The following is a 19984-nucleotide window of genomic DNA, read 5'->3' on the forward strand; positions in this document are numbered from 1 at the left end:
CCTAGTTCTTTATGTGCCTAAGAAGGAGGCTTTTCCCCACTGTCCGTGAAAGTTAGGAGACAGTAAGGATTCGGGACTGGCGAGAAAAGGTGGAGAAATTGGTCAAGATCAGTAAAAGTGCTCCTTCCTGGAGATACGAATTCCCTTGTCAGGGAGTCCTACAAAATGTGGACAAGAGCGGTCTTCTAAGTTAAAAAGCAGCTCTTGCATGGGCCGGGAATCGAACCCGGGCCTCCCGCGTGGCAGGCGAGAATTCTACCACTGAACCACCCATGCAGAACACGCACCATCTTCCTCAGCGGCGCTTTTGACCCTCCAAGACACATCAATTTTTACTAGGGTAGGTTTTGCCGCAACATAAAATTTAACATATCTTGTGCTTTCCCAAACCAACAATTTATCCCTGTTACATTCCTCACCCTAAACTTCCCTCTTCCTTTTCGTCTTCTCCCCTACATACTACTCCTGCTGCCCCAATACGTTTCTCTGCCTCCTTTCCCCCACACTTCCTCCTTCTCTTTTTTCTGGTTCTTCCAGTGCTACACCACGTCCACGGGAAAAGGTGTTATGACTGGCCTGACCTTATCTTCCAAACTACTCTCCAGTAAAAATGCAGCTTGGTTCTCAAACGGGTCACAGCCTCTCTCCCACACACCTTTCCTCCATCCACGGGAATTTATATGGAGGTTCAAGAGAGCTGAGAAGGTATTGATGTCGTTGGACTAAGCAGAATGAGCAAAATTGTCTCATCCTCTCGGGCACCACTGAGTAGAGCCAAAAACGTTAAGAGGCAGCAAAAAAAAAATCTTATGTCAGAAGTGGGATTCGAACCCACGCCTCCAGGGGAGACTGCGACCTGAACGCAGCGCCTTAGACCACTCGGCCATCCTGACTTCTCTCGCTTTCCCTCTCCCTTTCCCTTTTGGTTGTAGGCATCTCAAGATTACCATTGTTCCAGACAATTTTCAGATAAAGAAATTGAAACTACTTCTAGTCATGAAAAGATGCTCCAAATCATTACTGATCAGAGAAATGCAAATTAAGACAACTCTGAGATACCCCTGCACACCTCTCAGATTGGCTAAAATGACAGGAAAAAATAATGACCAATGTTGGAGGGGATGTGGGAAAACTGGGACATTGATGGAAAAAACTGATGGAATTGTGAACGAAACTAACCATTCTGGAGAGCAATTTGGAACTGTGTTCAAAAAGTTATCAAACTGTGCATACCCTTTGATCCAGCAGTGTTATTACCGGGCTTATATCCCAAAGAGATCTTAAATAAGGGAAAGGGACCCGCATGAGGAAAAATGTTTGTGGCAGCCATTTTTGTAGTGGCTAGAAACTGGAAATTGAGTGGATGCCCCGCAATTGGAGAATGGCTGAATGAATTATGGTATATGAATGTTATGGAATATTATTGTTCTGTAAGAAATGACCAGCAGGATGATTTCAGAAAGGCCTGGAGAGACATGAACTGATGCTGAGTGAAATGAGCAGAACCAGGAGATCATTATGCACTTCAACAACAATACTATATGATGATCAATTCCCATGGAAGTGGCTAACTTCGGCAATGAGATGATCCATATCAGTTCCAAATTGTTCAATAATAAAGAGAATCAACTACATCCAGAGAGAGAATTATGGGAAATGAGTGTGGACCACAATATAGCATTTCCACTCCTTCTGTTATGGTCTGCTTGCATTTTTGTTTTCCTTCTCAAGTTATTTTTACCTTCTTTCTAAATCTGATTTTTCTTGTGCAGCAAGATAACTGTATAAATGTGTATACATATATTGTATTTAGCATATACTTTAACATATTTAACATGTATTGGACTACCTGTCATCTAGGAGAGGGAGTGGGAGGGAAGAATGGGAAAAGTTGGACAGAGGTTTTGCAAGGATCATTGTTGAAAAATTATCCATGCATATGTTTTGTAAATAAAAAGCTATAATAACAACAAAAAAAAGAGAGAGAGAGAAAGAAAAGAAAAAGAAAAAAATTACCATCGTTCCACATTTAGTTCATCTAATCCAGCCCCTTGCATGTGCTCTAACCTCTTCCTCCTGCATCTGTGCTAAGAAAGTCTATGTGTCCAGAAACACCCTTTCACAACTGTGGGCGCTTTCCCTCCTGCCACTCCACACTCACACATGCCATACCCTCAGTCTAGCACAGCAAACTACCTCACTTGTCCAAAGTCCTCCTGCACCTCTAGTGCACTGAATATCTGGAACAGTGACCTTCTCCAATTGTACTCCACTAGCTTTTCTCTGTCTCTTTCGGGAATACACGTGCTCAGCCCAGAGAGACCACTCTTTAAAGGACTCCCTTTTTCCAACAAGCAGGTCCCCAACATCTAATGGGACCCAAGCAATTTCTGCAACACCAAAGCTGCTGATACAAGTGGAGACGACTAGTTTAAAAGAGGGGAGGGGAGAAATGGAGCCTTGCTCTTGTGTGGTGTCCCATCTACTAGGGAAAACTGACTTTGCCTAATACACATTTCCAAAGCAGGAGAGCCTCTGTGAAGGCTGTGTTCTAGGCGTGAATACACCGGGGAATGGTTATGCAAGCTTCAAGTCTACTTGTGAGGCCTACAAGGCAAAGCAAACTCGGACAGACCTAGAACCTCTGAGGGGATTTCCAATTAAGGAGAGTGCTGGTAGAGACATTCCAGAAACAGGGGGGGCATCTGACAGGTAAGGATGAGGATGGCAGGGGACAGGGACCAGGTCAGCATTGCAGTGGAAATGAAAATTCTTCAAGAGGGAAGAGACCAGCTCAAAGGGGATGTCGGTGAGATCCCTGGGCCAAGAGTTCTCTCCCTTCTGATCCCATCATCTACCTGCCCATCACTCTCCAACCTTCAGGCTCAGCTCCCAAAGAGCACCAGTCTTTTTCAAAGATATCTCCCCACCTAACTGCCCTCTGGAATCCCCTCCTCTTTCTTAGGTAATCCCCTTTTTTCCTCCCCCTTTGATCATTTCACTTTCCCCAGGAATTCCTTCTTTGGTCAATAGTAACTCCCAGTTTCCTAGAGGATATCATGAGACTAAGACAGTTTTCCCCTAGTATCCTGGAAGTGGTTAATTTTGGGGGGGTTGGGGGGCAATTAAAAAATGTTTACACATAAATACAAAATGAAAAAAATCATTAAAGTGTCCTGAAATATACTAGAGCCAGAGCTCAACTAGTTATTGAAAGAATCCATCAATCATCTCCTGAAAGGTATCCTACAAGGAAAACTACAAGAAACATTGTAGCTAAATTCTACAAGCTGCCAAAAAGAAACAATTCATGTAGGTAGGAGCCACAGTCAGGATTAACCCAGGATTTACCAGTCTTTACAATAAGGGATCTTAAATCCTGTAATACCTTATTCTTGAGAGCAAAGGAGCTCGAATCACAACCAAAAATCAATTGCCCAGCAGGACAGAGCACAGTCTTTCTGGAAAAAAAGATGAACCTTCACCAAAGTGGGGGAGTTTCAGTCATTCTGGTTAAAAAACAAAACAAAACAAAAAAAAAAAACAAAACAGAACAAAACTAAACAGAAATTTTGATCAAAAAAATATGCTTCAAGAGAAGCAAAAAAAAAAAAGTAAATAGAAAGGAGAGAAGTTATTTAAAGGTTAAATGTTCACATGGGAAAGATACTTATAACTCTTGAGAAGTGTATCTTTAAGGCAATTAGAAGGAGTATTATACATAGACAAAGGGTGTGGATATAAATTGATTTTAATGTGATATAAAAGAGGTGGAAAAACAATATTTCTATTACTGTATGAAATATTCTCTTAAATCTGCTCATTTCGCTCTTTATTATTTTGTGGGAGTCTCTCTAAAATCATTGAGCTCATCTTTTCTTTTTTCTTTTTTTTTAAAGAATACTTTTCCATTATGAACATATACCACAATTTATTTAGCCGTTCTCTAATTGTTGGACATCCCCAGAATTTTCAGTTTTTCACCTCCACAAAGAGAATTGCTCTGAATATTTCAGAATAGGTAGATTATTTTCCATTTTCCCAAATCATCTTGGAAAACAAGATTTAATAATGGTATTGGTGGCTATTTTAATTAATGAATTAATTTAATTACTTTTTACAAAAATTTTATGCATAGGTAATTTTCCAGCATTGACAATTGCAATACCTTTTGTTTCAACTTTTCCCCTCTTTCCCCCCACCCCTTCCTCCAGATGGCAAGTTGACCAATAAATGTTAATTATGTTAAAGCACAAGTTAAATACAATATATGAATATATGTCCAAACAGTTACTTTTGCTGTACAAAAAAGAATCTGTCTTTGAAACAGTGTACAATTAGCCTGTGAAGGAAATAAAAAATGTAGGCAGACAAAAATATAAGAATTGGGAATTTTATGTAGTGGTTCATACTCATCTCCCAGAGTTCTTTCGCTGGGTGTAGCTGGTTCAGTTCATTACTGCTCTATTGGAGCTGATTTGGTTCCTCTCATTGTTGGAGAGGGCCACGTCCATCAGAATTGATCATTGTATAGTATTGTTGTTGAAGTATACAACAGTTTCCTGGTTCTGCTCCTTTCACACAGCATCCGTTCATGTCTCTCCAGGCTTCTCTGAAATCATCCTGCTGGTCATTTCTTACAGAACAATAATATTCCATAATATTCATATACCACAATTTATTTAGCCATTCTCCAATTGATAGACATCCACTCAGTTTCCAGTTTCTGGCCACTACAAAGAGGGCTGGGTGGCTAATTTCTTAAAGGATATTGAAAGCTCTATTTCAAAACCCATGGTTAATGTATTGAATTTCATTCTCTACCTTCAAAAACGTTATTCTGAGAAGTAATTCCGTGGGCTGCTAGAGACTTTCAGAGAGGTGAAACACACTGAAATGCAGCACTAAAGTGAAGTTGAATTTCTTTTGGAAAAGAATCTACTTAATTGCGCCCAAGGACAATCGTCTGTCCTGGAGGACAATGGACAAAAGGTATGTTGGCTGGCTGCGGAGATGGCTTTTGGGTGGGACTGAGAATGGGAGACTAATTCGAATAAAGTCAGAAGTAGGAGGCTAAGAGGAAAGGAAAAGGGAAAGTCAAAGGACTTGTCAAAGTCCAAGGAAAGGCTGATGAAGGAAGAGTAATGTGTACAAAAAACTATATAATGGTACTTCATCGTTCCTCGTTAGTATAGTGGTCAGTATCCCCGCCTGTCACGCGGGAGGCCGGGGTTCGATTCCCCGACGGGGAGGAAAAGCGTTCTTTTTGCGCAAGCCACCTAGTGGCCAAAGAGTCATCTTCGCTGGGGCTCCGGTGAAGATAAACTCCTTAGAAACCTCCTCCTATTTCATCCAAGATCGTTCATCCGTTGTCCCTTTATCAATCTCAGGTACCCAAGGATATCGCTGTCTCATGTTTATTTTAGAATGTTATTTTTTTTTCTTTCCTTTTCTTCCCCCCTTTTCTAGTCAATATCAGTTCTATCAGTATGCAGGAAAAATTCAGAGCTTGATTGCTCCTGATTCCCTGATACAGGGAGTTTTATGGATTCCCCTCTTTGGCCATCAATCCTTCGCCTTCTCCCCAAAAGAAAAGAAAGGACTCTGTGTCCGACGAAAGCTGTGAGCCGTTCACAGTTGTCCTGTGATCCAACGAGAGAAGCACCGGGGTTGCCTTCGTCCAGCGCCCCCAGCTCCTGCCTCCGAGTCCCAAATGCCAATTTACAATCGCATGCGCTCTGACCTGCAGGTTGAGCCAAGTCCACATCCTTACACAGTCAGTCCTACCCACACGCAAACACGGGTGGACACAACATAACCAGAATCCAGGCGCAAGAAAACAAAAGGGTTTGAAAAGGGTTACGAGTGAGGAAGCAGAGACATAAAGGTATGGAGTGGGGTACTCAGGACGCAAGAGCTCTGACAACCAAATCCAGCAAAGTTCACGAGCTGCTCTCGGGAAGCTGGAGGGCTTAGGCCTACAACAAAAGAGACTTCGGGTGTGCTCTGTCTTCCGGCCGTGCTATCATTTCATCCCCTCCGAACCAGCCGAAAGCTGGCGGGCACTAACTGACCTGCTCTTTTTTTCAGCAGCCACACTACTAACTTTGGCGACGGCTTCGACCCGCACTTTCAGCTGCAGCAGAGGAACCCCTGCCATGTGGTATCCAGCGGAAGCCGGAAGGCAGGAGCGGATGCTTTGGGGAACAGGGAAGTGAGAGGTGTAACTGAGTTGGGGCAGCAACAACAGGCTGCCAGAAAAGGCAAGAGACAAGTTGGTCTGAGGGCTTCAAGCAAGGACAGTGGCTACCAGGGAACCAAGAGGAATTTGTGTTTAGGTTCTGTTCCTTTGTGGAGCCAGCGAGTGCATGGCAGAGTATGAAGTATGAAAAGTGTAAAGACTCTTCTGCATCAGCTCTGTGCACACTACTGTCTTCATTCCTTCCCCTTTGGGCCTATCGATATGTTGTTCCCTACCCTAGATCTACTAGTGAACTTTATGTCTCTCCTCCGACATCCCCTGCATCTTTCTGGTTGTAGGGTTAGATGCTGCATCTCAAACCCCAAACTCCAACTCACTTCACGTCAATTAAAGAACAATGAAGTTCCTAATATACCCGAGATACGGTCATTTTTCAGTTCTGTCCGACTCTTTGTGACCTCATTTAAGATTTTCTTGTCAAAGTCACTACAGTCGTTTGTCATTTCCTTCTGCAAGATATGATCTGAGAAGGTTGCATCTCTGGTAGACAAAGAGAAGCTTTAACTTTAGCTCCTAGGAGCTTTTATGTTGGAGTGGACGGAGGATCTGGACGTTCCTTCCAAAGATCGAAATCCCCCTGAAGCCACATCTTTCCATTCTCTGGCATTCCTGTCCATGTCCTCCAGTTATATTTCGGCAGAAGCTCCTATACATAGAGAACAACCAACAAGCTATTACAACAGTCCAGGTTTGAGATAATGATGGGGACCTATAGTGGGGTGGTAGCTATGTTGCTGATAAAAGGAGGGTATATAGGAGAAATATTAGGAAGGTCCAACCCACTCAACAATTACTGCCTTTTGGGCCATGGGAACTGGGGAGAGGGAAAATGACAAGTCTAGGATAACATCTAGGTTGCCAGGCTGAGAGCTTAGGACATTGGTGATAATACTCTCCAATTAGGAAAATCATGAGATCAGTTTTTGGTATGGTGAGTATAAGGTGTCTATAAAGCTTCTACTTTGAAAATGTCTAATAATACATAGATGGAAATGAGAGAATGGAGGTCAGTGTAGAGATTAGGTGTTGTATAAGAAGATTTAGAGTCATCTCCACAAGGATGACACTTTAATGAAAGGGATCCTCATTCTTAAAAGTTTTTAAAATGAGACTTTGCCCCTGTCCCCAAGTTGGATTTGTAGTTTCATACACTCCAGAAGGAAGACAGGTGAGACATCTAGAAGGATTCGAAGAGGGATTATCTTGAAGTTGAGCACACCTCAGGACTGTGATTCCCTGCTTCAGGGAATCAGGACCAATCAAGCTCTGAGTTACTCATAGCATATTGATAGAGTTGATATTTACTGGTTAAAAAAGGAAAAAAAAAATCTAAACTGCCTGAGCAGATATTATATCTGCAGAGATCCAAAGAGAGAAAAAGCATAGCACAGGTACAAAAGGGCAGATGAAAAGGAAAGGTGAGAAGAAGGTGTGAAATGAAATGTTAGGGTCCTGGAAAGACAGGATATTAATTTGGGATTCGAATTCTTGTTGTATAGCTTTTTTGTTTAGGTGAGGTAATGAGGAGGTAGTATTGAGTTCAAGATATGATAAACTGATGCAAAACATTGGAAGCATGATCCCTTAGTCAAGCTCTAATTTGCCCTAGGATTTAGGTTTCCTTCAGCAAAGAAAACACTCAATGAGGGGCACAGTTCTGTTTTATAAATTTGGGGGAGTACAGAATAAGGAATAGCACTTTAAAAGTTTTGATATGTATTTTATTTTCACAATATGTATGTTTAATTTCTAGAAAATTAGCAAACTACATCAGAACTCTTGGAATATTTGTAGTAAAATTTATTTGTCCAACTTTTCCCATTTGTATATAGGCATGTGTGGTATGTATAGGTATGTAGGAATGCATATACTTACACATATATATGTCTATATTTGCAGAGATATATATCCAATGCTGTCACAATTTCATTGATGTATTTCCTCCAAGGCTGTTGATAATAATCCATCTATTCTTACTCATTCTGAGGGAAATCTTGTCTGTGTCATCCCACAAGTTCATTCCTACAGAAGATTTATCCATTTTACTAAGTCTTCCTCAAGATATCCATGGGGTGTTACATGGATTATCACTTTTAACATATTATCTTTTAAAACTTCAATTTTAATCCGTCCTACCAAATTTAATTTACAAACTCAATAGTTTTTTTTTTCAAATAGTTTTTCCCTCTTCTCTTTTTTGCCCATTTTTGTTAGTTTTTTTTAAAAGACATTTTATTTAAAGTTTTTAGTTCCTATGCCCAAAGGGTTATCAAACTTTGCATACTGTTTGATCCAATAGTGTTTCTACTGTGCTTATATCCCAAAGGTATCTTAAAGGAGGGAAAGGAACCCACATGTGCAAAAATGTTTGTGGCAGCCCTTTTTGTAGTGGCAATGGATGCCTATCAATTGGAGAATTGCTGAGTAAGTTACAGTATATAAATGTTATGGAATATTATTGTTTTATAAGAAATGATCAGTAGGATGATTTCACAGAGGCCTGGAGAGACTTACATGAACTGATGCTAAATGAAGTGAGCAGAACCAGGAAATCCCTATACACAGCAACAACAAGATTACAGGATGATCAATTCTGATGGACCTGGCTCTTTTCATCAATGAGATGATGCAAGCCAGTTCCAATGATCTTGTGATGATGAGAGCCATCTACATCCAAAGAGAGAACTGTGGGAACCGAGGGTGGATTACCACATAGCATTTCACTTTTTTGTGGTTTGATTGATTTTATTTTCTTCCTCATTTTTGATCTGATTTTTCTTGTGCAGCAAGAGAAGTACATAATATGAATGCCTGTTTTGGATTTAACATATATATTTTATCATGTTTAATATATACTAAATTACATGCCATCTAAGGGAGGGAGTGGGGAAAGAGGAAAAATGGAAACACAAGATTTTTCAGTGGCCAATGTTGAAAAAATTATCTTTGCATATGTTTTGAAAATAAAAAACTTCAATAAAGAATAAGAAATGATTTTAAAAAAGTTTTGAAGTCCAAATTCTATCCCTTCCTCGATTCCTAAGTTCCTTCTTCCCTGAGACAGTAAGCAATTATGTTAGGGACAATGAGGCACTGCTCTCTCTTTGAGATGTGCCATATCAGCTGGTAGGGTGGGCCCAGGAGGTAAAAAGGGGCTTGGCCTGTGAGGCAGGAGGTTGTGTCTTTCAGGAGTTAAAGGTGTCTTGAGATCTCCTCCTGGAACGGAACACTAACTCCAGAAGCCTCCCTTCAAGGGCTCCACTTATGGAGTTCTGAGTGGGCTAGGCACAGGCAATCCGAGAAGAGAGATAGCATAAATACACAGCCTTGAGCAGAACTTGTTCTCTTGTGCTCTTACTTCCTGGCACCCGCATTGAGAGGATGACTGAATAAAAACAGAATGTTTGCACCTACTGGTTCGTCTGTCTCTGTGTGATCTGGGTTGGAGCCCGAAGGTAGGTGAGTGGCCTAGTCATGCCCACTAAAGGGTGGGCATATAGATCAGGCAGTGGGGCAGGATACAATTAGATATAGGTTATATTTGAACACAATTTCTTAAACAGAAAAACAAGTTATAATTGGCTATGAGCTTGATAAAATGGCGAAATGAATAAAATTGGTTATAAGATGGGGGAGAGAATGTGATTAGTTAGAAATTGGGAATGAGGAGCTAAGAACAGCTCTTCCTTCCCTCTTGGGATTAAGAAACTTGCCTTTTTGAGTATTCCTCTTAGGGTAGAAATAGTGGAGCAGATTTACCTGGATAGCAAATTTTTAAGAACATGTTGGTGGTATAAAGGTACTTGGTGATGTAAAGACAGGCTCCCTGAAGTTCATCTGCCTCCTCCAAGCACAATAGATTTCCTTGAAGCAAGAAGAGAGAAGACATTACTAGGAGCACTGGATTTCTAAACTTAACTCATCACAGACCAGTTAGTTGACTAATTTCAGATATAAAGAACTCTGACTTAAGTTGGTTGATTGGTTGGCTGTTGCTGTAGAATAGGAACAAAAGGACATCACTAGGTTAGAGTCCAGTTACAGTGTGTCTGTTTAAGGCTAATCAGGCGATTTGGAGATCAGAGTGCTTTGCCTCAGGTCATTCACAAATAGTCCATGTGAACATTTATAATAGGTTCTCTAATTTTGTGCATCTCATGTTTCCCTGGCCTAATTGAGTTCTGGTTTGCTCATAGAGGACAGCACCTTTTCTGATGAGGTTGGGAGGTCCTGTGCCAGTGTGTCTGGAGTCGTACAATCGATTCTAAAGTTCTCAAGAAATACCTTGAGTGTCCTTGTACGTTTTTTCTGACCACATTATGAGCACTTGCAATTAACTGTAAATCGGATCAATAAAAAAAAAAAGATATTGAATTAATTTAAACTTCTCAGTTGCATTTAGGGGCATGGAGCAGAATTACAAAAGAAGGGAGGTTAATAGTGACAGTGGAGCAGCAGACAGTGGCCCCTGGGTTCCCTAGAAAAAGGCTAATTTAGTCCAGAACAAGGAAGGCAAAAAAATGCCTTTTCAGTTTTCCCTAGTGGTCTAGTGGTTAGGATTCGGCCCTCTCACCCCCACAGCCTAGGTTGGCTTTCTAATCAGGGAATATTATTTTATCTGCCACATCAATAGATGAACACAAACACCAAGGAGAAAGAGCTCGAGTTCAGAGCTCGAGTTCAGACGAACACCAACACCAAGGAGAAAGAGCTCGAGTACATCAACAGACGAACGAACACAAACACCAAGGAGAGCTCGAGTTCAGATGAACACAAACACCAAGGAGAAAGAGCTCGAGTTCAGATGAACACAAACACCAAGGAGAAAGAGCTCGAGTTCAGAGCTCGAGTTCAGATGAACACAAACACCAAGGAGAGAGAGCTCGAGTACATCAACAGACGAACACAAACATCAAGGAGAAAGAGCTCGAGTTCAGATGAATACAGATACCAAGGAGAGAGAGCTCGAGTTCATCTGAACACAAACACCAAGGAGAGAGCGCTGAAATTCAGATAAACACAAACACCAAGGAGAAAGAGCTCAAGTTCATCTGAACACAAACACCAAGGAGAAGAGAGCTCAAGTTCATCTGAACACAAACACCAAGGAGAAGAGAGCTCAAGTTCATCTGAACATAAACACCAAGGAGGGAGACCTCGAGTTCAACAGACGAACACAAACACCAAGGAGAAAGAGCTTGAGTTCAAATATACACAAACACCAAGGAGAAAGAGCTTGAGTTCAAATAAACACAAACACCAAGGAGAAAGCTCAAGTTCATTAACAGACGAACTCAAGTTCATCAACAGACGAACTCCAACACCAAGGAGAGAGAGCTCGAGTTCAAATAAACACAAACACTAAGGAGAAAGAGCTCAAGTTCATCAACAGACGAAGACAAACACCAAGGAGAGAGAGTTCGAGTTCCTTCCCAGATAACTTCATCTTGTTGGGGTAGACAGCCCCAGCTACAAATTGTCCTGCCTTCGAGTTTCTCTATTACTTCATTTTTCCCTAGCGGCTCTCCAAGACCCGTTGCGTAAGGAAAACCAGAGAAGTTACAATTCTAAGCATCATTTCAGTCAGTCTAAGCAGTTCGGCTGACAACCTGGTTTGGGATACACAACAGTCAGGACAAGGTCAGAGTCTCATCCCCTGTGTGGAAGACGAGGCAGAACAGAGTGGGCAAGAAAATCATTCGACAGAAATCTGTCGCTAGGAAGAAAAGCTTTCATCTCATTCACGACTCCTGGGTTCAAGAGCTTCTTCAGGATACTAGAAACGGTTAGTGGAAGAAGGTAGTTAAGTTAGTGGAAGGATGCTATTTCTAGGAGATACAAAGTGTCTTCGGTAGGGGAAACAGGGACCCTCCGGCTAGTAGTTATCCTAAAAGGTCGCTGTTTTGCATGGGCCGGGAATCGAACCCGGGCCTCCCGCGTGGCAGGCGAGAATTCTACCACTGAACCACCCATGCAAGACTTCTAAACGTAACTGATATCTCAGCCCTTCAGGTTCAAAAAATCTTCTGGTTGCTCACAGTCCAAACTAAAAATCTAGGGCAACTAGAATTCACCCGAACCTATAATTTTTACCATTCTTCTTGGCTTCCTTGACTTCTTCACTCCTCAATTTCCCTCTTCTTCCTTTGGTTTTCTTCTGCCATACTCCATCTATCCAACTCCTTTTTTTCTTCCGCTTCCATCTCCTCAGAGTCTCCGTCCTCTTTCCCTTCTTCCTCTTTTTAGCCTTCTACTTTCTCCTTTTCCCTCTCCCAATCGTCCCCCTCTTCCTTCTATTTCTCCTCCTGCCGCTACACTACCTACTCCAGGAAAAGTCCTATGACTGACCTCAACATAAGTATCTGAAACTATATTGTTGAGCAGTTTCAAAAAAGCCGCTGCCCATGAGTCCGTTTCTCTCCTTACCTACCTCAAAGAAAAAAGATGTGCCAGCGTTCCTCCACACACACTTTCATTTACAGCATGTACTCAGCATGGCCATCGAGTTCGGGAGAAGGAATCTGTGTACTGTGTAGTTGATAGAAAGTTGCTTCCACTTCCTCCAGTAGCTCCGAGATAACCCTGGATCCCTGGAAGGTAAAAAACTAACTGTATCAGAAGTGGGATTCGAACCCACGCCTCCAGGGGAGACTACGACCTTAACGCAGCGCCTTAGACCGCTCGGCCATCCTGACTTAGAATCAGGTATTTCCCCTCCCCCTTTCTGGAGCAATGAGGGTCAACACTAACACTGGCTCGTATTTTTCAGTTCAGTTCATTCAGCTCCTATTCGCACACGCTAAGCACCTGTTCGTTCGCTCCTCTAGGCCATCACACACACACACACACACACACACACACACACACACACACACACACACACACACACACACACACACACACACACACACACACACACACTCCCACGGTCCTCACTACCATTCACACCTGACCCGACCCTTCCCGCTCCTCCTGTTCCTCCGACTTTTCCGAACTGCTTCCTCGACTCATTCGTTGCATTCAGTCATGCATTCAAAAACGTTATCTTGAGAAAGGATCCGTAAGCTGCTGGAGACTTTCGGACAAGTCAAACACACACACAGACACACGCACTAACTCACAAGCTAAAAGGAAGAGTATTTAGGAAGTTGGTCTCTGAAATTTCGGGAAAGAATGGAAATGCTGGAGAACAAAGAAAGATGGGGTGGCAGTTGAGGGTGTATCGGATAGAGTGGGAGAGAGAGGGAGGAGAGGAGTCATGCAGGAAGTGGAGGAAGAGGAGGAGGCCTTTGTGTTGTGTCAGAGTTCCGGGTCGTGGGTCTCAAGAAACCCCCAAAACAGAGATTGTCAAGGTAATGGGAATTGTGTTTCGGGACAGTGCTGCTGCAGAGGAAGGGTGCTGCAGCCGTTTCCTCGTTAGTATAGTGGTCAGTATCCCCGCCTGTCACGCGGGAGGCCGGGGTTCGATTCCCCGACGGGGAGTGTGCGTCTCTTTTGCACACACCACTTCCAACAGCCTTCATCTCCTTGTTTGTTTCATCACCTCCGAGCGCAAAAGGTATCCATCTTAGGACTCTAAATGGTTCAGCTTTACCACTTCCTCCGAGTCCAAGCCCAAAGATTCTCTGACTCCGTGCACGCTCAACATCTGGGAAGCCCTCGTCGAATCCCAGGAACTCTCAGTTTCTCCCGGCGCAGTAACCGTGCATACTTTTCCTCTTGCTCAATCCCTCGCCCGGAGCTGTGACTCCGGCAGTGACAGAGAGAGAGTAGGATTCATAGTGTGAGGTGTGCAATAAAAGGTGAAACTCCTCTTAAGGGGAATCAAACCCTGGTCTCCTGTGTGACGGGCCAGAGATAGTCACCGCCGTAGGAACAGGGAAAGCGCCAGACAGTGGCATTCTGCAGGCTGCATCCCAGATTCTGCAAACACAAGCTTTGCTCTGCAGATCTTTCTCTGTTTTGGGGTTCTTGGGCCTCAGAATCTCAGTTTTGCCAACCTGGAAGGCACCTTTTCCTTTCCCTATCTATGATGCCTGCCTCAAACCCCCCTCACTCCACCCCATAAGCCATCTCCTTTGCCTTCCTTCTCTAAGCCTTACATTGGCTTTCCAGCATTAAAGAGCTGTATTTTGTCAGAGGCCCTTTCTGCATCTATTGAATAAAAACATGATTTCTTGGGGTTTTATTATTCGTATAATCAATTATGCTGATAGTTTTCTAGTACTGAACCAGCCCTGCATTCCTGGCATAAATCCCTTCTGGTCCCAGAGTATGGTCCTGGTGATATATAGTCTGTTACCTCACAGAAAGCTAGTGGGCTTGAGCTGGCCTGCCTGCAGAACGTTTACGGGACTCTCTTTGCTCAATCTCACAGCCTGACGCAACTGCAGCCTTGACCCGCTTCCCGTCTTTCGATGATTGTTCCGGGCTGCGGCCGCACGCGTGGAGTCTAGCTCTGGGACAACTGCACTGCAAGAAACATAACTGAACGGAGCAGCACCAGGAGGGCGTCTCTGGCAGAAGTGGCAGGAGCAATGTCTGAGCTGAGCAAGAAGGCCGGTCGCCAAGGAGCCAAGAGGAGCTTCGGCCTGGCCTGTGCTGGTGTGTGGAGCTAGCGAGCCCACTAGCCGGTACCGGGACGGACAGGACTCTTGCGCTTGCGCTTGCCTCAGCGGGCGTATCAGCGGGAGAAAAGCCACAGCTTGGCAGAGGCAGGTGCGGAGGGACTCGCGAGTTGGTTGATAAAGTGGTGAACACAGCTAACTTGCTTCCAAGCAGTTGATTCCCGCTAGACGCAGTCTTTACGACGCTTTCTTGCCACACCGCCGATCACTACACCACAATATAAAGGCTCTTTTCCTTAGGCCGCCCACTGTCCTGTCCCTATCTTCATTTCACACCTCTTAGGATCCCTCTGGTCATGTTCCCCAACTGAGGAGCCAAAGGTGCTTTCTATCTCAGACCTCCGAAATCCCCTGGATTTTTGGCATTATTTGGCTCGATCTTGGACTTCCTGGCTAAACTCAACCTCATTTCATCCCACCTTATTTGAAAAACAATGGAGTGCCTGATCTGTGCTTGGTATATTATTCAGGGTCACCATCTTTGGTAAGCAAATAGGAAAGAGCTCTTGCATATAAATTTTAAGAGCTTTTATTCTGGGAGAGACAGACAATGGCCTAGAATTGATCCTTACACACTCCAAAACTGGATCTCATTACTCCCTATGGAGATCCAACCAAAGCCAGACCTGCCCATTCTTTGACATTCCTATTGATCAACTTCAATAAGATTCTGATAGGGGCTCCAATGCAGAGAGATCAACCGAAAAGCCATGACAACAGTCTAGGTTTGAGATGATGAGACCACCTGTTTTGGGATGGTAGCTATGTCGCTGAGAAAAGGGAGATATATAGGCGAAACAGAAGATAGGAAGGTAGAAACGACTTGACTCAACAATTACTGCCTTTTGGGCAATAGGAACTGGGATGAGGGAAAGTGACAAGTCCTGTATGACAGTGAATTGCCAGGCTGAGAGCCTAGGACATTGGTGATACCCTCTCCAATTAGGGAAATGACGAGATCAATTTTTGTACGGTGAGTTTAAGATGTTTGAAACTTCTACCTTTGAAAATCTGTAATAGATGGAAACGAGAGACTGGAGGTCAGGTGAAAGATTAAGTATTGTATAAAAATCTAGAGTCATCTCCACAATGATGACACTTTTAAGGAAGGGGAAAGTCATTCTTCAGAGTTTTTAAAATGAGGGGGAATACTGGGCTTCGTTCCTGTCCCCGATTTGGATTTGTAGTTGTATACACTCCAAAATGAAGACAGGTGAGACAACTGGAAGATAGGTGAGACTACTGGAAGGATTTGGAGAGGATACTGATACTGACTAGAAAAGAAATGGGGAGGGAGGAAATTGTATCTGCATAGATCCAAAGAAAGGAAAAGCATAGTGCAGGTTAATTAAAAAAAAAAAAAAAAAAAAAAAAAAAAAAAAAAAAAAAAAAAAAGACAGCTGAAGAGACTCTATTTAAAAAAAAAAAAAAGAAGGGAGGCAGGTAACAAGGTGTTGAATGAGGAGATGTTAGGGTCTGGGAAAGATATTAATTTGGGGTTCGAATTCCTGTCCTGCTTTGTTCAGGCGAGGTAATGGGAGGTAGTATTGAGCTCAAGATAGAACTGATGCAAAACATTGGAAGCATATTCCTTTTGTAAGTCAAAGTGGAATTTGCCCTAAAATCTAGGTTTCCTTCAGCAAAGATAAGACCCTCAATGACAGGGACAGTTCTGTTTTATAAGTGTGAGGGAGTACAGAATCAGAATAAGAAATAGCACTGTAAACAAGTTTTAATATTTTATATTTTATTTTCACAATGTGTTTAATTTCTGGAAAGTTAGCAAACTACATAAGAACTGTCAGAATATTTTTCCAACTTTTCACATTTGCATGTAGTTATGTATAATATATATAGGGATGTAAGTATACATATACCCCACACACATGTAGTCAGTATGTACAGAGACATATAAGCAAATATATACTACTCAAATAATATTGCAATTTCATTAATGTGAGTATTCCCTCCAAAGTTGTTATAGTCCATCCTTTACTACTCATGTTGAGGGAAATGTTGTCTGTGTCATCCCACAAGTTCACTCCTACAGAGGATTTTTCCATTTTACTAAAGGTTTTCCTTAAGTTCTCTTGACATTGTAGAAACATCCATGGGATGTTACATGAATTATCACTCTTGCCAATGACCTTTTAAAACTTTAATTTTAATCAGTCCTGCCTTATTTAATTTACAAATTCAACAGTCTTTTTAGAATATATTCCCTAATATATATGTTATTCTCAGGCATTATTTACCTTTCTTCACAAAACTTCAAAGTCAATTTCACTCTTCTCTTTTTTGTCCTTTTTTATTAGTATGTAAAAAACAAAAACAAACAAACAAACAAAAACAAAACAAAACAAAACAAAGTTTTCAGTTCCAAATTCTATCCCTTCCTCTAACTTCCTTCTTCCCTGGAACAGTAAGCAATTATCTAATTGTAGGTTATATTTGAATAGTATTTCTCAAGCAGAGAACAAATGATTGTCTATAAGAGCCTGATAAAATGGAGAAATTATTAAGATTGCTTTCAGATGGGGGGGGGGAATGTAATTGGTTATAAATTGGGAATGGGGAACTAGGAAAATTTCCTCCCCCTTCCCTTTTGCAATTAAGAAACTTGCCTTTTTAAGTTCTCCTACAAGGGTAGAAATAGTGGAGCAGATTGACCTGGATAGCAAACCAAACAATTTTTAAGGACAGATTGATAATATAAAGATTATTGGTGATGTAAAGACAGGCTCCCTGAAGTTCATCTGCCTCCCCCAAGGACAGCACATTTCCTTGAAGCAAGAAGAGAGAAGACATTATGAGGAGCACTGGATTTTTTTTCTTTCTTTTTTTTTTAATTAATTTTATAATTATACATTTTTGACAGTATATATGCATGAGTAATTTTTTATAACATTATCCCTTTTATTCATTTTTCCAGATTTTCCCCTCCCTCCTTCTACTCCCTCCCCTAGATGACAGGCAATCTCATACATTTTACATGTGTTACAGTATAACCTAGATATAATATATGTGTGTAAATCCAATTTTCTTGTTGCACGTTAAGTATTGGATTCCCAAGGTATAAGCAACCTGGGCAGATAGACAGTAGTTTTAATATTTTACATTCCATTCCCAGAGGAGCACTGGATTTCTAAACTTAACTCATCACAGTTGAATTTCTGATTCATTTCAGATATAAAGACCTATGACTTAGGTTGGTTGATTAGTTGCTGTAAAAGAGAACCAAAACGACAGCACTAGGTTAGAGTCGAGGTTCAGTGTGCCCCTTTAAGGCTAATCAGACCTTTGGGAATGGTCTTTGCCTCAAGGTCGTTCACGAATAGTCCATGTGAACATTTATGGTAGGTTCTCTCATTTCCTCATCTCAGGTTTTCCTGGGCTAATTGAGTTCTGCTTTGGTCACCTTCTCTGATGAGGGCACATCAAGCTGGGAGGTACTGTGCCAATGTCTCCCGTGTCATACAATCGATTCTAAAGTTCTCAAGAAATACCTTGAGAGTGTCCTTGTATCTCTTTTTCTGACGACGTTGTGAGCGCTTGCAATTAACTATAAATCAGAAAACAAAAACTGATATTGAATCCATTTAAACTTCTTAGTAGCATTTAGGGCCATGGACCGGGGTGTAAGAAAGGGGCTCCTGGATAAGTCGGAAGGGTTAGTAGTGAGAGTGGAGTGATCCCGGGGAGAGGCCATAGAGGGATTTAATGGGTCCCTAGAAGAAACTAAAGAGAATCTGGGGACGGTACAGAAAGCTAGTGTCATCAAGGATGAGCAAGACAGAACAGACCATTCAGTTATCCCTGGTGGTCTAGTGGTTAGGATTCGGCGCTCTCACCGCCGCGGCCCGGTCAGGGAACGTCCTTTTGTCCGGCATATCAACAGATGAACACAAACACCAAGGAGAAAGAGTTGGAGTTCTTTCCCACATAACTTAGAAGCAGGAGGATTTTACTTTACTTTACTAACTTTGTGGTCCCTTTAAAATCACTCTCAGATTGTGTCCCCTTTGATCAGGATCTCCCAGGCTCCAAGGAGTCTATGATAGAGACCCCAAACTTTTCAGGATAAAAGAATGAACTCCCATAGACATTGTAAATTCTCATTCAATTGAGGAATCCCCATCTGAGCTGTCCCAGCCCTCACCTGGTCTCATCTGCTTGGGCTGTCCAAAGATAGCCTCCACCAAGATACCCAAAATAACAGCCTCCCTCAACCAAGGTCTTTGCAGCTGGCCTATACAATTTGCCAGGACCATTCTGCCCACGGAGAAAGCATGCTCAGTGCCAGAACTCCATTTTCCAATAGATCTGCCGCTATAGAAGTCAGTCTCTTGGTAAACTGATTTCTATCCAACAATACTCTCATTTTGCAACTAATAATTCGGGAATGAGTGAATTCTTTCACGCTAAACCTGCGGCGGATTTAAAGGGGTTTCTTAACAAGGCGTATTGCCGCTAACCTCTTGACCACCAGGAACTGAGCCCACTCAAACCGCGTCAACTTCACCTTGTTGGAGTGAACAATGCCCGCTACTGATCAGTTCCTCTATTCATTTTCCCTTGGCTTCTTGTCAGGTCCCGGTTGCGTAACGAAAACCGGAGAAGTTACAGTTCTAAAGACCTTCAGTCTAAACAGTCTGGATGGTAACCTGGTGCGGGCTACACGGAGGCAGACGCCGGGACAATCTGCGCAACGTAGAAGACGAAGCAAGCTAAACAGAGTGGGAAAGAACAACTGTTGTGCCAAGAAAGAGGGCTTTCGTCTCTATTTAGAGCCTTTAGGGTCAGAGGGATTCTTCGAGCTCCTAGAAGATACTTAGTTAGCGGAAGGATGCTATTTCCAGGAGATACAAAGTCTTTGTCTTGCGTAGGGGAGACAGGGACCTTCGGGCTACTAGTTATCCTAAAAAGTCACCCCTTTGCATGGGCCGGGAATCGAACCCGGGCCTCCCGCGTGGCAGGCGAGAATTCTACCACTGAACCACCCATGCAAGATGCTCTTACATGCCTAATTTCTCAGCTCTTCAAGAATTCAAAATCTTCTGGTTGACCATACTCCAAAATGAAAATTTAGGGAAGC

General features: G+C 42.4%; 2 long non-coding RNA genes and 7 other non-coding genes across 9 annotated transcripts; 3 read left to right on the forward strand and 6 right to left on the reverse strand.

Annotated features, from left to right (window-relative positions):
* Positions 1-205: 205 nt before the first annotated feature.
* TRNAG-GCC (transfer RNA glycine (anticodon GCC)) lies at positions 206-276 on the reverse strand. Its single transcript has one exon. It is a non-coding gene; the product is annotated as a tRNA-Gly (tRNA).
* A 534-nt stretch (positions 277-810) lies between these two features.
* TRNAL-CAG (transfer RNA leucine (anticodon CAG)) lies at positions 811-893 on the reverse strand. Its single transcript has one exon. It is a non-coding gene; the product is annotated as a tRNA-Leu (tRNA).
* Positions 894-5180: 4287 nt separating this feature from the next.
* Positions 5181-5252, forward strand: TRNAD-GUC (transfer RNA aspartic acid (anticodon GUC)). The gene has a single exon. It is a non-coding gene; the product is annotated as a tRNA-Asp (tRNA).
* Positions 5253-8074: 2822 nt separating this feature from the next.
* LOC141541859 (uncharacterized) lies at positions 8075-12858 on the reverse strand. Its single transcript, XR_012481922.1, has 3 exons — positions 12693-12858; positions 10022-10126; positions 8075-8284 (listed from the first exon to the last, which is right to left on the reverse strand). It is a non-coding gene; the product is annotated as an uncharacterized LOC141541859 (long non-coding RNA).
* Positions 10699-15028, forward strand: LOC141541857 (uncharacterized). Its single transcript, XR_012481921.1, has 2 exons — positions 10699-12047; positions 14640-15028. It is a non-coding gene; the product is annotated as an uncharacterized LOC141541857 (long non-coding RNA).
* TRNAG-GCC (transfer RNA glycine (anticodon GCC)) lies at positions 12167-12237 on the reverse strand. The gene has a single exon. It is a non-coding gene; the product is annotated as a tRNA-Gly (tRNA).
* Positions 12875-12957, reverse strand: TRNAL-AAG (transfer RNA leucine (anticodon AAG)). The gene has a single exon. It is a non-coding gene; the product is annotated as a tRNA-Leu (tRNA).
* On the forward strand, positions 13673-13744 carry TRNAD-GUC (transfer RNA aspartic acid (anticodon GUC)). Its single transcript has one exon. It is a non-coding gene; the product is annotated as a tRNA-Asp (tRNA).
* A 4796-nt stretch (positions 15029-19824) lies between the features above and the next one.
* TRNAG-GCC (transfer RNA glycine (anticodon GCC)) lies at positions 19825-19895 on the reverse strand. Its single transcript has one exon. It is a non-coding gene; the product is annotated as a tRNA-Gly (tRNA).
* Between the last annotated feature and the right edge of the window lie 89 nt (positions 19896-19984).

The sequence above is a fragment of the Sminthopsis crassicaudata genome, chromosome 4, assembly GCF_048593235.1.
Source record: "Sminthopsis crassicaudata isolate SCR6 chromosome 4, ASM4859323v1, whole genome shotgun sequence".
NCBI classification, from domain to species: domain Eukaryota; kingdom Metazoa; phylum Chordata; class Mammalia; order Dasyuromorphia; family Dasyuridae; genus Sminthopsis; species Sminthopsis crassicaudata.